We start from the raw sequence: 16,139 nt of genomic DNA, 5'->3' as shown, positions 1-16,139 counted from the left end.
AACTTCAGGCTAAAGTTAGCTTTTGTTACGCTAACGTCAATTCATTATGTGTGTTACTTTAGCAGCATGTTTAGCCATGTTTACATTCAGTGACGGTGTGGTCATCTCTTTGTGTGTACGTTCTGTCAGCACGTAACTTGATATGTTAAACAGGTCGAGTTACTGTTATACGTAGAGTCTGCTAGCTTTAGCCTAAAAGCCACAAGTGACGTTGTGCAGCCCTAACCAGGACCTGTGCGTTTAGTGCGCTTACAGTAAAGTTGGGACACACGCACAGTACAGAATGAAAAATCAGAAAGCTTTAGTACAGGGTCATTTAATAAGCTATGTATTTTTGTTCTGCTTGTTTGATAGTTAAGACCATACTATTTTCTTAACACGGGAGACTATACTTATTTTTTCTTTTTTTTTTTTACTTAAACTAGACTAAAACCTTTTTGACTTTTCGTCGACTAAAACTAGACTAAAACTATCACATATAGAAGTGACTAAAATGTGACTAAAACTAATAAGTATTTTAGTCCAAAAGACTAAGACTAAGACTAATTCTAAGATGGTTGTAAAAAACAACACTGATCGGCGTTAAATAATTAACGAGTTAACGCAATTTTAACGAGTTAACTCGCCCAGCCCTAGTTATGATATTAACTACATTGTACTCATCTAACATAGACAGTGATAGGAGGGAACGCCGGGAATGTCTCATGGCCTTATGTGCCTAATGCTTCAGTAGTAGAAAGCATAAGCATGTGTGGTTTATATCTTATAAATAGCAGAAGTATCATTTTAGAACTCAGACATCCCTGTTCCAGCTTTGTAATATGTTGCACAGACTTGTCTCCTCGCTGCAAGCTAAAAACCTGTGTGTTAACCGATTCCAGCGACTCTGAGCCTCTTGGTCCATGTTAGTTCAATCTGCTGGTACAACATAATCGGAAAACATCCGGCTAGCAGGTTCACAAATTAAAGTTGGCTCTAATAAGCGTCAACCTGAACTACCAAGTGGCTATTTCCCACGCATTGACAGTGACACTTTTCACAGGTTCTCATTCGACATATCCATTTTCTCACATAGTCAAAACCAGACTGATAATTATCAATGCATGAACGGACAGGAAAGATAGAGCAGGATGTTGCCTTTCTCTCTCTCGCCTCACACATAGGGGCAAGAGTGTGACGGTGTTCATGCTCACTGGGACACTCAAGTCCTGTCACTCTTTAGCTTCACCTTCAGAACTGTGCTTTAAGAGAACTGGGTCATGGGATTTATTGGGTGCAAACATTTAAAGGATAACTGCGGTATTTTCAACATTAAGCCTCTTTTCTGAGTCGTCTGCAATGTTTTAGAACCCCCCTCACCGCTTTTTTAATGTTTACTGCTGTCTCCGGTATTTGCCTAATTTTGATTCTTCTCAACCTGCTTCAGAACGGCAAGTCATGTGCATGTCTACAAAGGTCCGTAAAAGCACCATAAACGTCCGTTTTCAAAATCATCAACTCACCGGAGTGGTTACTGGTGTGCACTGGTAATCCATATCAAATTTCGTTGCGAAGAGTTGCTTCTGTCGTGTTTTATTTGACATTTTGTAAATCCCATTGAGTTCTATTGAAGACTGGATGTTCGTTGATATTACTCCGCCACCGAAACCTTCAAGTGGTGTGGAGTTTAGCAAGTCAGATTCAACTGCTGAGCGGAAGTTTATCCATGGCTGTGAGGTGGCTAAGAAAATAGTGCGAGCATGAACGAGCTGCCAAATGAAAAACGACAAAAGCAACTTTTCACAACAAACTTTGATATGGATTACCAGTGCACACCAGTAGCCACTCCGGTGAGTTGATGATTTTGAAAACGGACGTTTATGGTGCTTTTACGGACCTTTGTGGACATGCACATGACTTGCCGTTCTGAAGCAGGTTGAGATTAATCAAAATAAGGCAAATACCGGAGACAGCAGTAAACATCAAAAAAGCGGTGAGGGGGGTTCTAAAACATTGCAGACGACTCAGAAAAGAGGCTTTATGTTAAAAATACCGCAGTTCTCCTTTAACAGACTATACAACACAAAGGCCAGATTAGACTTTTCCATCTTAAAAAGCCAGACCGTTTCTATCAGAAAATTACTAAAATTAAGTAAGGAAAAGACTTACTTAGAAAACTAATGATCCTAGATCTGTGAAACACGTGCAGGAATTGTAATGTCATGGACATCCATCCAGTGGTAGAGGACAGAAGCTGAATGAATTCTGAAGTGCATAAAGACATAATGTCTGCAACAAAACCTAATGGATGGCTCTTCAAAGCTCCAATGGACAATGGCCCGACAAGAAAAAGAATATTCGGCAATAGCCAAGTCAATATCAACTTGATATGACTTCTGATTAGGCTCTTCAAAAAATGACCGGACTGTAAAAGTTTTAATAAACTCTTGGTAACATACATGGAGCTGCATTTTTTTGTACCGATTGGAAAAGTGAATGATTGTAATAAACATTGTGGCAGATCGGTGCCTTTGATCTGAGGAAAGGACGCTTTAACTCTACTGTCTCCTGGATGCTACGAGCCCCTGACCACCGACTTGCACACCAAACAGAAGAACATTTGTTTTAGACAGTGTGATATTTCCCACAATGCAGCTTCACATATATTTCACGAAGGATCATTTGCTCACAGCTCAGCAGTAGTTCTGAACTGGATGAGGCTATAAACTCAACATCAGTCCTGGTTTCAGAACAAAAAGCACTGCTAATGTAGGACTCATTGAGCAGTAGGGCTGAGTACTGCGATATATAAGGTGACCTTGAGTGCCTATGAAAGGCCCCTATAAATAAAATGTATTATTATTATTATTATTATTATTATTATTATTATTATATATCGATATTTCGTTTCCCAATTTTTCAGCCGCGAGTATCAATTAATTTTTTTATTTAATTTTCTTTTTTTTAAAGCAAACTTTATTGAAAAGTCAGACGTTACAATTAGTGAAAACACAGAACATTAAGGTAATACAACACAATGCCAGGGGGTCACATTATACAAAACAGTGATAAATTAGTTCATAAAAATGTTGTATAAAGTGCTCTCACGTTTGTGACATGTTCGTTTGTTTCTGTTTGTCTGGCGGTGTTGTCCTCCCGGTTCAAAGGTCAGACCACCAGTCCAATCAGCACGATTCATGTCTAATCACACTGTCCCTTTTTTTCCCTCAGAAAATGATGTAAGTGTAGCGAATCGAATCGCATCATATTGAATCGTATCGAATCGAATCGCATTGTATCGTATCGAATTGAATCGTATTGAATCATGTCAAATCGCATCTAATCGCATCGAATCGTATCGTATCAAATCGTATCGTATCAAATCGTATCGTATCGTAAGATTAGTGTATCGCTACAGCCCTGCTGAGCAGCACTACTGTACAACAGATGAAGTCTTCATTCATTAAGGAAAAGCTCTTGAGACTGTAAAGATGACAGACAGAGCTTTTTTATCACAGAGCTTTTAAAGAGATGGTGGATCAACCTGGAAGCAATGAAGGTTGGTGGCTGATCACTGCTGAGACTTTTCAGAAGTGTGCATGCTGAGATGTGAAAAACATGTGTAGTGCAGGGAAGTATGACTTTAAGGGAGGAGGTCAAGTGAGCTAAAGGAGTGAGCAGGTTTCCTGAGTCTGAAGTGGCTCATGCTTTGTACTCAACAGCAAGGCTCCGCTTATGGGGGTAATTAGTGCTGCAGATTTTCTTTTAACGTGTGCTCTAAGGCATAGTCAGAACCAGGCCGCTGCTTGTGAGGGGCCAAGCAGTGACAGATATAGGCTGTGGTTAAAAATGCGTAGCTGCAGGTGGCATTTAGTGCCAAATGTTCACGGTCTCAATGTGGCACAAAGGAATCAATCAGAGCAGATACGTAGAGGAAGAAAGACTAAACTCATAATGAATTTTAGTGTTTTAAGAGGCCAATAAAGTCAGATTCAAAAGGCTAAAACGTTATTGTGGAGCTTCTCTTTTTTTTCACATCTGTTCCTGTTTATCATACATTTAATGATAATTTATCATTCCTGTAACATCTCCAGAGAACAATCAATTATCTGTAAACTACTAGTTGAAATTAGTTGTAAAAGTGGTTATAAAGATGTGAATCGATGCTATGGCTTTAACTGGGTTACCTTAAAACCATTTAACAACAATAAGTAGATCAAAAAATGGAGAAGCTGTTTCCAACTGTTGTCATTTCAATGACTTGGACTTGGAGGCCAACTTTAGAAACGCTAGATTCAGTTTATGTTCAGACTCTATGGATTCAAAGCTGCAGTAACTATGGAAGCCATGACTTAGTTTTAGTTAGAAAACAATGATTGTCGTGTCTTTATGTACAGCCCATACAGCTCCCGTTCATGAAAGTCCAAATATAGAGTTCTGTACATTGTAGTGGACCCTGACCTTAAATTTGACAGCCAGATTAAATCTGTGGTCAAATCCAGTTTTTTCCAGTTGAGGCAGCTGGCCAAAATTAAACCAGTCCTTCAAAAACAGCACTTTGAAATAGTAATCCACGCCTTTGTGACCACCCGGCTGGATTACTGCAACGCACTTTATATGGGGGTTAGCGGGTCCTCCATTGCTCGTCTTCAACTGGTCCAAAATGCTGCTGCTCGTCTTTTAACCAGCACACGAAAGTATGAGCACATTTCACCCATTTTAGCCTCACTCCACTGGTTGCCTGTCCATTTTAGAATTCATTTTAAAACTCTTTTATTTGCTTTTAAAGCCTTGCATGGCCTTGCCCCACATTACCTTTCTGAGCTGCTCCACCCATACACTCCCAGCCTCTCTCTCAGGTATGCTGACCAGCTGCTCCTGACCGAGCCCAGAGCCAGGCTAAAATCTAGAGGGCAACGAGCTTTTGCCGTTACAGCTCCAAAACTTTGGAACAATTTGCCCCTTCACGTCAGACAGGCCCCGTCACTGTCTCTTTTTAAGTCCCATCTTAAAACTCACCTCTTTTCTCTGGCTTTTAACCCCAGGTAGTGTGTTGATGGTATGTAGATGTGTTATGTGTGCATTATATCTTTATGTATTTTATTTTATTTTATTTTGGATTTGATTTAGTTTTTTAATGTGTTTTTATCTGGCTGTACAGCACTTTGGAAACCTTGTGTTTGTTTAAAATGTGCTATATAAATAAAGTGGATTGGATTGGATTGGATTGGATTGTATCTGTGTTGTAAAATCACAAATCTCGCATCAACACAAATTGTGATTTGAACCAAACTTTTTTATCCATTTATACATTTACACCTGAGAATACGTAGACACTGAAGTGATTTTTGCCCTTTGCGGCTGTTTTTAATGGCTCCTTCTGTCTTTAATTTTTACTTCGGTGAGTGGAAAGTGAAAATGACGGGGGGGTTGCAGTATGAATTTGGTCATTTCCTTGCTGTTCTGCCAGGGTCCATCAAATTAACTTTGCAGTGTTTGACAGAATGTAAAGAAATGATGTATATATACATTTCAGAATTGATCAGGCGGCCTCAGGCTTCTGTCAGATAATCAATAAAAACTAGCAACGCAGTCCCATAGGAAGGCACGTTTGCCCACGCCATAACACTGCCTCGATGTCTTTCACAGATACTGACGTCTGCTTGAGGTCATGACGCATTCCAATACGTCCCATTGTTTTTTCTTAGCAGCATACAATTACAGTCTGGTCATGAGTTTAGCCGTCCAAAAATGCTGTTCCAGAACTGGCGTGGCTTTCTAATTAAATGAAATTGAAATTGTACTTTTAAAAAAATCCCAAAGAATAATTATAATGTTGTTTCGTTCTAGATTTGTCTTTAACTGTCGTGTTCGTTTGTCTGAGAGAAGATGCACAAACTACAAGTCAAGCTCAGAATTTATTAAACGGTTCAGGTTCCACAGCGCTGTGGACCTCTCTGTCAGGTAAGTCTGATCAGAAAAAGGATCCCACTCTTTTTATATTACCATACAAATATGATGTAAATATAGGTTCAAAAGTTGGGGAGAAGCCGTGGTTTAGACTTGGCTTTCCCTGATTGGTCCAATATCAGCCTTGTTAGCCGTCTCTGGTCCAGTCAGATGTCTTCTTCCTGTGTGGGAAAACTCCCCCCCCCATCTCCCTGTGTCCGGTACTTTTCCACTAAGCCTTTAAACTGAACACGGTGCTGTTTCATCACTCAGTGGGTCTACATGATGAGATTAATTCGATTATAGCTATAGTTGGATTATGCTCCTTATTTGAGCAAGGGTAATTCTCCTTGGATATATGGCGGTGAATGAATCGAATCATAGGCATAAAGCGTGTCATACCCCGGTATGATAGGTGGCGCTGTACCCATTTCAACTATTTCTTATAGAGCCACTTCCGGTTGACCTCTTCACCACGGCGCATTCTCCATCGTGTTGTTTGTTTCTTTCCGACGGCGACAACAACAGTAATATCGTCTCCTTTGACTTCCGGTTTACGACCCCGGGAAAAAAAAAGTCCAATTCACCACGTGCTTCACCGTCTACAAGCAGGTTTAATTTGACTTTCAACCCAGTTATCTCGGGGTCTTAACCCGATCCGATCCAATTTCTTGTCTGATTAAGGTGTCTACATGAACTTAAAGGTCCCATGGCATGAAAATTTCACTTTCAGAGGTTTTTGAGCCTTAAAATGAGTTTCTCTAGCCTCCTTAAGTCACCCCAGTGAGTAGAAATTGCGAAATGTATTCACAGAGCAGTACAGCATTTCCTCCGTGTTTTGAACAGAGCGCCTCGAATTGTCTCGTTGACTCAAGGCTCCTGGCATGACGTCATGCCAGGATAGAGCTCATCAAAATTTCCCACCCCCTCTCTCCGCCACGCCCTCTGTCTCCACCCACTGCTGGTAAACTACCTGTATCTTACCCGCCCAACTCATGTGGAGTAGACCGAGACGCCACGACTGAAGACAGTTACTATACAGCAATGGCTTCCAAACGACGTTACCATGCGAAATGTACTGTGCCAGGATGTGAAGATGAAGAGAAGAATATGTTTCCGCTTCCATCCTCTGACCCTTTGAAAACGGAATGGCTCATTTCATTTAGAGGGACGGGTGCCCATGCATGTTCCAAAGAGCGTCAGTGTTTGCGCGACACATTTCAGAGGAATGTTTTCACAACCCTACACCTGAAGTTGAAGCCTGGATCAGTGCCAAGCCTTGCCGGTCCATCAGCTACCCACACCGATCAAGTAAGTCATAATTATTTGCTAGCCGCTAGCACTTTATGGGTGACAGGCAGCTAACTAGCCAACATTAGCTGTGGAGGTATTTTCCATGAAACCTACACTGCGCTACAAACCAATACTCTGTTAAACTGGTTAGATTTGGAAAATTGGTTGTAAAACAAGACATTTGTCTTTTGACCAAGTATCTTACGTGTAGGGGACTACATAAAGCATGAATACTTCGGTAAGCAAGTCTAGTTATGTTCTGCGGCTAGATACGTCTGTTACACGGAAAATGACGCCCGACGATAACAATTCATATTTTGTAAGCCTTTCTTTAGATTGGTGACTTTATATTTTGAAAGCATTTGTTACGGTTTGGTGACTTTTTTTTTTTTTTTTAACGTCGAGTCGTTTCTGCGTCTTTCGTGTGTGATATGCGATCGGGTGTTGTGGCTGGGTGAAGGATGTTTAGCAAACGTTTGCTGACTTCCCTCGAACATACACCATTACGTATCTGTCAATTCGAACACAGTTTTACTTCAAATCTGTCGTGACTCGTCAGTTTATCACGAGTGTAACGCTCGGCTTTCGAACCATGAGATGTGTGCTCTCTGTCTGCATCAGGTTCACTCTTCACTGGCCAGCACATCAAGTGCTCACGTCCGGACATCCCGGACCAGGGATGCTGCCTGCCAGACTGAGCCCATTGTCACTAGGACTGCAGCCACACCGAAGAATGTTGTCTTTCTCTATAGTGGAATGCTTTGCAGGTGAGATGTTTTACCTTGTAGTTGTTGAAAGTTTTTGTTGTCTGAAAGGTCATAATTAAGCCGAGTTTCTCCAGCACTATAAGGCACGAAACACCTAGACCAGGTCCCCTGAAAAGATTGTCTTGTGAATGTAATTTATATTTGATTTACCAAAAAAATGTATACTTTTAGGGGGTTTTCAGATCACAGTTCCTATGAAACTTCACAATATATGAAAAGCTTTTTCCAAAATGTTTTATACCTACTTTCAAAAATATTGTTTTATTTGTTACTACCATTAAAAGCAGCATTTAAATGTTTCAACATGTTATGTAAATCTCAGCTGATATCACTTTTCCTGATGCTTGAAATCAGATTTAAAAAAAAAAGTAATGAGAACAGCTTCTATAGCATTTTGGAAAAGAGCTTTTCATATGCTCTCCCATGATGATGCGTGTGTCTCTACCAGCCAACCCCCACCACCATGACAAATGAAAATTCTGTGAGAAACACCGTTTACAAATTGTTTCTTGTACTTTCAGACTGTACTTGGCGGCGATCCACTTTAATGAAAATGCAAACCGACCACAGGCCCAGACAGCAGACGGTGTACCTCTCTTCAAAATCTCCTTTCCCAAATTCAAGAAGGGAGAGTGCACAGTCAAACGTCAAAAGACTAAGCCAACCTTTGGTAAGACCTCAAAAGTTCAAGAATTCAAGTCTACTACTTTTGCCTTTATCAAATTTACTGAGGTTAATTCCAACAAATAGGAATACAAAAAATGTGAGAAATAGAAATCTAAACAAACATAAATATATATATAGAACAAATATAAATATATAAATAAACATTGAAATGTACAAATGACTAACTGAAATATACAAATGTTGTGCGTGTACAGTGTGTATGAATGTTCTGTGTGAAAGGGAATGTGGATGTCCTGATGGACCTCATTTTTCACACGTGAGGCAGTCTAAACCCGGTGCAGTGTCCTTCATCATCGGGGTACTCGGCACGGATACGCAGGACCACACAGGCAGGAATGACCACTCTGATCCGGCGACCCAAAAAGCCCCAGCACCACGCCACGAACTGCCTGTAGGCCAAATACCTGAAGCGCCTGGAAGAACAGATAGAAAAAATGACACTTGCAGAGAATGTTGTTGTTCTTCTGTTATTGCTATGTTGTACATATTTACATATTCCTATGGATTATTCTTGATTGTGTTTTAATGTCTTGTAAATAAATCTACAAACACTCTTCATACTGTCTGCATAGTTGAATTATCAGGCTCTGTTGGGTGGGTGTACTGTAAACTCTATGTATGTGGCTATGAGTGATTATTTTACAACGCTTACCGATGGGTTCTTCTCAGGCGTAAACTGCCAAACAGGTAGATCCAAATGTTTACAGTGTTACCTGAGGGATCTCCATGCAGCATCTATTCTCCCTTTCTGTGGGCATTATCTCGCAAATTCCACATTGACACCTATTATTTAAAAAAAAAAAGGCAGTGTAATGATATTCTGTTTTCAGGTAATGCCGGCAAATATAACAATGAAACATCTTTAGTGGCAAGTAAATGAGTTAACAGGTGAGCATGAGAATAATTACATGCTGGTCAGAATACTATCATGTTTTTTGCATGCCATAGGCTACTGTATAACTACATGGGCAACGCACAGCTGGCTGTTCCCAGTGAAGATAGGATACTAAAAAAGGTGTACACAGAAATATGTAGCATAAGTTTCACTTCGTGTAGTTACCCTTTGGATCCAGCACCTGGTCAGGATATGATGAGGTATGTTTTTTTTTTTTTTTTGTATATTATAGCATGTAAACCTTTTTGTCTAGAAAACTTGGTTATAAATCGCTCCCCTTATGTCAACACTGGGTGGAGAATCATTTGCATGTTGGCAATGTGTACTATGGGAAATACTTTGGCAGTGTTACTGTTGTACAATGCAAGGCGACATTGACAAAGTTACTTGGTGTAGAGACTGGAGATGCCAGCAGCCATACTCACTAATGTTAGCACTGCAAATACGTGCCCACATTGCAAAATAAGTTGGGAACTTATACGTTTTGTAAGCAAAAATAATATTTTAGGTAGTCCTGATGTAGTGACTACAATTTCTGCTCTAATTAGGCTACCGTAGGCTAAGTGGTTCGGACCGACCCAACTATAAACGTTTCCAGACATAACATTTCAAACTCACCATTCTGAGACGTTTTGCTGAAGGCGCTGCTGATCTGCAGTTTGTTGCTGAACTGCCTGAGCCTCGGCTTCAGGGTCCGATTCCGGGTTGAAGGCGAAAGGTACGATGGTTTGCTCACCTGCCATTTCTATTTTTTTTCCTACTAGCAGGCAGCTAACATGCGCGGAGCCAAAACAGAGAATTAGACACGCCCCCATTCAGCCATGACACACCCCTCGCGCTCCTCCTTGCTTCTCATTAGGAAAACAGGGCACTGGAGAGAGCGCTGAAATGCTGCTTTCTTCTAAGAGGCCAAATCTGCGTTTTTCGGGTGAATTTTGAGAACGGCTGGGGGTATAACATCCTGAAGCCTCCGAAAGCCCATTTAAAGCGCCGCTACTATACCATGCCATGGGAACTTTAATAACCCAGTCTTATTGTAATTTAGCCAATAATCCGATTTTTAAAGTGCCATGTAACCCCACTGAGTGTGTTATGTAGATGGTGAGCACTATTGGAATGAGACTCCAAATCCAGATGAGTTAAAGAGGAGACATCTAGAATGCACAGCAAGGTCAAAAGAGGGAGAAAGGAAAAGGAAGTTTAAACTATTTCTTCTCTTGATCATGTAGGAAATGTAAAATCACCCACAGATAAAATGGGTGAGCCCAGACAAGACGCCATAGGAATGACCCTAAGTCTCTCTGCACAATTTTCAGACTATAAGGGAAGACGAAGACTCCAGACACAGAGTTAAAAGTGAAGGAGCAGGGATTTCACCTTTTGTTAACAAAAGAAAGATCTTTAGTGGGTTATTCTCAGTCCAAACCTAAAACTAAATTCAGCAATTCTTGGCATTAACAACTTAATGGTTTCTCTAATTTCCACATTTCTGTTTTGTGTGAAGTGACTTGACGATGCTTTTTGGATCACATACTTACTGCTGCTACCCACGCAGACTTTCTGCCAGCTCACATTCACATTCACAAAGAGCAAGTTAATGGAAATAAATTACATGGGCATTTTCAGGCTAATCATTTCATGGATGTATGGTTAAACTGATCCCCAGGCTGAGAAGCCAGTGTGAGTGAGTGTGTGTGTGCTCACGAGCTGCTGGCATTTGTGAGCATCCCGTTGGTACAACCAGCTCCCGACTGGCGACAGGTGAGCCTTTTTAGCTGCCACAGTTAATCATATTAGGGCTTTTGCGTGAACTTTTTTTCACTTCAGACAGCCCAACACTGTCCCCTGTGATTCTAACAGAATTACCCCTAACCCTTATCAGAACCCCAGATGGTATGTTTTGCCCCATTAGTGATGGGCTTTGGTCCTCATGGGGCCTTCTCGTCCCGACAAGGTTGGTGTTTATATCAGAAATGATTTTACTACAAAGAAACACACTCTCATGCATTAATTAAAACTCTGGCTTTCTGTCTATTCAGTTTAATTTCCTCGTTGGACGGTCGCCTCCGCATCTGGAAGCTTCCAACTTAGTGTGTGCAGTGATCACTGATGTGTAGCCATACATATGTGTTCATTTGTACTCTGTGTGCTCCTTCGTGTGATATCAACAGCATAACTTTGGTCACCCTTTTTAATATTTCTTTATTTCTTACAAACATATAAAGCATGTTAGGGGTTACAGATCACTTAATCATGAACAGTGAGTGGAAATGTTTGCAGGTTTGTTCAGATTATAATTAAGAAAGCCATTTTTTAACAGAGGAGGACCCTGATAACACATACGTTTGGGGGAAATTCATCTATCCCACTTATGTGAAGAATGGCTATATGAGAGGAAGAAAAGAGCAGATTTAAAAGAAGAGCAGACCAGCAAACAGTGGGGCCAAAGCAAATATGACATACTCTGAAGTCTTCTTATAACCAGTTCTTATTGTCAGGGAACTCATGTGTTTTGTCGGCCTCAACCTTCAGAAATTGTGGTTTTAAAAATGTTTTGTGCTCCAGTTTGAGCCCACCTTCTTGCTTTCAGGCTGTAACTGCTGTGGTCTCACCAAATACCAACAAACGGATTAAATTACTGTCACCGTCCTGTGGTTATTGAGCTGAAAATGCAACAGTTCTGCCTCAAAATTATCTACTTGATTACAGTGGACTAAAAAATTCTCCTCTTCCTCATTCAGAGTTTCTGAAATTTGAAGAAAATTAGTTGAATGGTCATAACTTTCCACCCATTCCTGGTCTCACAGAAACACTGTTTTTTCTAAAAACTGCATTACATGATGACAAACACTCTGTTATGCTATCTGAGAAGTAAAAATAACATTAAAGGTGGCTCATTTCTCTGTGCATCTGCAGCCTAACAGCTTGTTAAGATCTCACATTTTAAGAAATTGAAAGAATTTTTACCTCACAAATAAAAAAGAAGAATCTTATGAAAATATTTCAGAAAAACAAAGTGAACAAAGCAGAGGAAAGTTTTGGAGTTGTCAGACTCTCACAGGAAAGTAGAAGAAGTAAGACTGGTAAGAAATGAGCAACCAGAAGAGGATGTTCAAAGGAGAAGAGCCAAAGGGATTAGATGGAAGTCAGAAGAGGAGAGGGTCAAGTAAAAAGACGAGTAAATGAGAGAAAATCTAAAAAAACACGCAAAGTTGGAGACTGAAAGAAAAGATATTTGAAAAAGAGAAAGAATTATAAAATGAAAAGGTTAAAGAAAACTGGTGAAAATTTTAAATACAGGGTGAAGAGAAAAGAAGTAGATAAAGAGAGGACAGGAGGATTGTAGAGAGCTGAGGGAAATCAAGATACAAAATGAGGAAGAGGAGAGTTTGGCTTAGATAAGCGGAAAAAATCCTCCCCAGAGAGAGAGCTGCTGGGGAGGCAGTAGGTGGCAGCTGGATTGTTGGAGGGAAGGTTTGGTGGCTTTGTTCGTGTTTGGTTGGTGGGCTCTGCAGGACTTAAATGAGCTTACAAGAGAGGAGAAAATCTCAGTAAAATTCAAAGAAAGGAAGCAACCACCTGCTGAGTTTTGCCTTTAGACTGAACCGCCGTTACATTTTCAAAGTTGTGCTTTGGACTTATAGACAAAGTTTGCAAAATTGGGATCATCAGTTAGCAATCCAGCCCCTTTTGTTGGTAGCTGCCCTATAAAAGACAAAAAACAATGTAACCCTGTCCATTAAACTTAATGATAAAATTCTACTGACTGTAGATTATTTGAGAAACAAAAATAAAAATGCTTTTTTTTCATTATGCACCTTCATTTTCCAGAGTTAGTCATCTGAGCACAACTGAGAGCTCTCCAGAATAAACCCTTTCCTGATGAGGCAGCTGTGATTTTAGACACTGCAGTGTCTAGTTTCTCCTCTTTAGAGTCCCGTGAGACCGTTTTTTTCTTAATTTGGATTCTTTTTTACGGTCTGGTGAGCTTTAAGCAATAAAACAAGTTAGATTTAGGCACCAAAATCACCTTGTTTGTTAGATCATGATTTGATGTAAAATATAGCCATCCAAAACTGCACATGGTCTCAAAAAGACTACATATCTGCACCTATCTGTTATTGTCTGGAAACCTGCTCCAAGCTGGTGACAGAGCTGTAAATATAAGTATAAAAGCTCCCTTTACGACCATGTCTTTACAGAAAATAAAATTTATTTATGTAGCATTTTATTAATACAAATTTCACAAAGTTCTTTTAAAAAAAAAAGATCAAAATCTGAAGAGTCTTATAGTGATAAACGGAAACAAATGATAAAAATGGAAACAATAGAAATAAAAGGCAACAAAACAAGATAAATGAGACACATCTAAACAAAAGCTGGTTTAAAAAAATAGGTCTTAAGCTTCTTTTTAAAAGGTGTTCACAGATCTTCAGTTTAGGGCCAACAATCTTTACTCCTGTTCCTACGGCAGCCAGATTTAAGGGGGGGAATAAGACTCAGCTCCATTTAAACTCTCTTTTTTGTGGGGTAAGCCTCTTTTGAGATCGGTTTACAGCTTGATGTTACCATACAAACTTTAGTTTGGCCACAAATTATAAGGGTATTAATCATATACTTAAGTTATCCTCGGTCAATACAGATGATTCAGTGCATGAATGAATGCAGAATATGTCATGAATTCCTGTTGCTCACCGTGAGCTAACGATCAACAGACTGGATTTATTTAACGTATTCATTACTTCACACTTAATAAATCATCAGTCCATGAATTAATGAATTGTTAAAACTTCAAACATTAATTGATATATGTCACAGTGTCCAGTTGAGTCTCTGTTCCCCGTCTCCCCTCGTCCATGTGCTTAATTGCAGAGCCAGTTCTGGTGTGTGAGCCCGGTGCAGCTGCAGCTCATTATCCACACTCTCCATAAATACCTGCTCCCTTCATCCACTCCTCACCAGATCATCACACTGCGCGCACTCAGTTAGGCTGAGTTTCTCTGCTTCCAAGCCCTGTCGAGTGTTTTCCACTGTTGCTATTGTCGTGTGAACAGAAATCCTGGAGCCCTGCCACGCCTCCATCCTAAACTGCCCTGGAAATTAGGACTAACTCGCCAAATGTCACGGAACTGAAGACTCAAGCACAAGACTTTCCAAGTAAAGCCACGAGCTTTGGACTAAACCTCTTCCACCAGAAATCCCCCTTAAATGATGTTAGCAGGTTTCCACAAAGCATCATGGTCAAATGTGACTTCTTAGGGTCGAGTTTGACATAAGTGAGTGAAGAAAATGTGCGTTACTGGTTTAAATATAAGGAACCTCCTTACATGTTTACAGCAGGGCCTGTGGTGTTTCCTCTGTTCAGTGGGTCGTAAAGAATGTTTTAATAATACATACCCATACATATGTATGTATAAATATATAGGTGGCTTCATATTTTATATAACAGATGCTGCTATCCTTCCAGAGAAGCTCATGAAAAGCATCATGTCGAAATTAATATTGTAAAAGGAATTCATGATATACTCTGCATTGATTCATGTAATCAAATCAAATTTATTTGTATAGCACATTTCATGTACAAAACAATTCAAAGTGCTTTACATAAAATAAAGTCATTAAAAATACATAAAAGAATATAAAGAGAAACAATTAAAATGATTTAAATGAATTTAAAAACAAGCAACAGTCCAGATAAATTAAAAGATATCGTGCAGATTTCATGCATAGACACATGAGAAAAGAAATGTCTTTAACCTGGATTTAAAAATGTCTCCATTTGGTGAAAGTTTAATCTCCACTGGCAGTTTGTTCCACTTGTTTGCAGCATAACAGCTAAATGCTGCTTCTCCATGTTTAGTCTGGACTCTGGACTGGACCAGCTGACCTGAGTCCTTGGATCTCAGAGCTCTGCTGGCTTTATATTCTCTGAACAGATCAAAGATGTAAACCATCAGCAGGCTTTTAAAATCTATTCTGTGACTGACTGTAATAGGTTATCATGAGTCCTGCATTCACTAAGGATTATATGGCTAGATGATTTGTACCTTTATTACAAAACGTTGCTAATCAAGCTTACATTACCACACAACTTACACATAAAAAAATACTTGTTTGACCATTTCATGGACAGCTGGCACTGATCCATCTTTTAGCCACAACCCTGTAACGTAACTGCTAGCCTCTGCGCTAATCGTGGCTAATTATGCTTTTTTATTTTTATTACAGGATGGTAAGTTAAGCACAAACGACCACGATGTACAAATGATTCGAAGGAGAGAGACACTCACAAAAGGGAAAAAGTAAATAGATAATCCACTAATCACATAAAAGAAAATCTGGATGCAAATGCAAAAAATACAGCTGAGCTAATTACCATAAAACAAAGTGGAATGATACAAATAACAGAGACCTGTATGACAAGTTAATGATGTGCATGGAACACGGTGTTGATCTGATTTCAGTGGCTGTGTTGCTGCACTGCGGCTGAGCTGCCAGAGTCACCACCATTTCACACGGTCCACATGTTGCAGAGTTTCAGGATATTCGGATTTCCTTTATTTTCTCTC

General features: G+C 39.9%; 2 long non-coding RNA genes across 2 annotated transcripts; one reads left to right on the top strand and one right to left on the bottom strand.

Annotated features, from left to right (window-relative positions):
• The first annotated feature begins 7,918 nt into the window (after positions 1-7,918).
• Positions 7,919-9,741, top strand: LOC142377689 (uncharacterized). Its single transcript, XR_012769537.1, has 3 exons — positions 7,919-7,988; positions 8,510-8,658; positions 8,870-9,741. It is a non-coding gene; the product is annotated as an uncharacterized LOC142377689 (long non-coding RNA).
• On the bottom strand, positions 8,719-10,425 carry LOC142377688 (uncharacterized). Its single transcript, XR_012769536.1, has 3 exons — positions 10,189-10,425; positions 9,328-9,458; positions 8,719-9,088 (listed from the first exon to the last, which is right to left on the bottom strand). It is a non-coding gene; the product is annotated as an uncharacterized LOC142377688 (long non-coding RNA).
• Between the last annotated feature and the right edge of the window lie 5,714 nt (positions 10,426-16,139).

Source organism: Odontesthes bonariensis, chromosome 3 (genome assembly GCF_027942865.1).
Source record: "Odontesthes bonariensis isolate fOdoBon6 chromosome 3, fOdoBon6.hap1, whole genome shotgun sequence".
Taxonomy (NCBI): Eukaryota; Metazoa; Chordata; class Actinopteri; order Atheriniformes; family Atherinopsidae; genus Odontesthes; species Odontesthes bonariensis.
The sequence above is the reverse complement of the archived record's forward strand: the minus strand, read 5'-3'. Positions and strand labels throughout refer to the sequence as shown.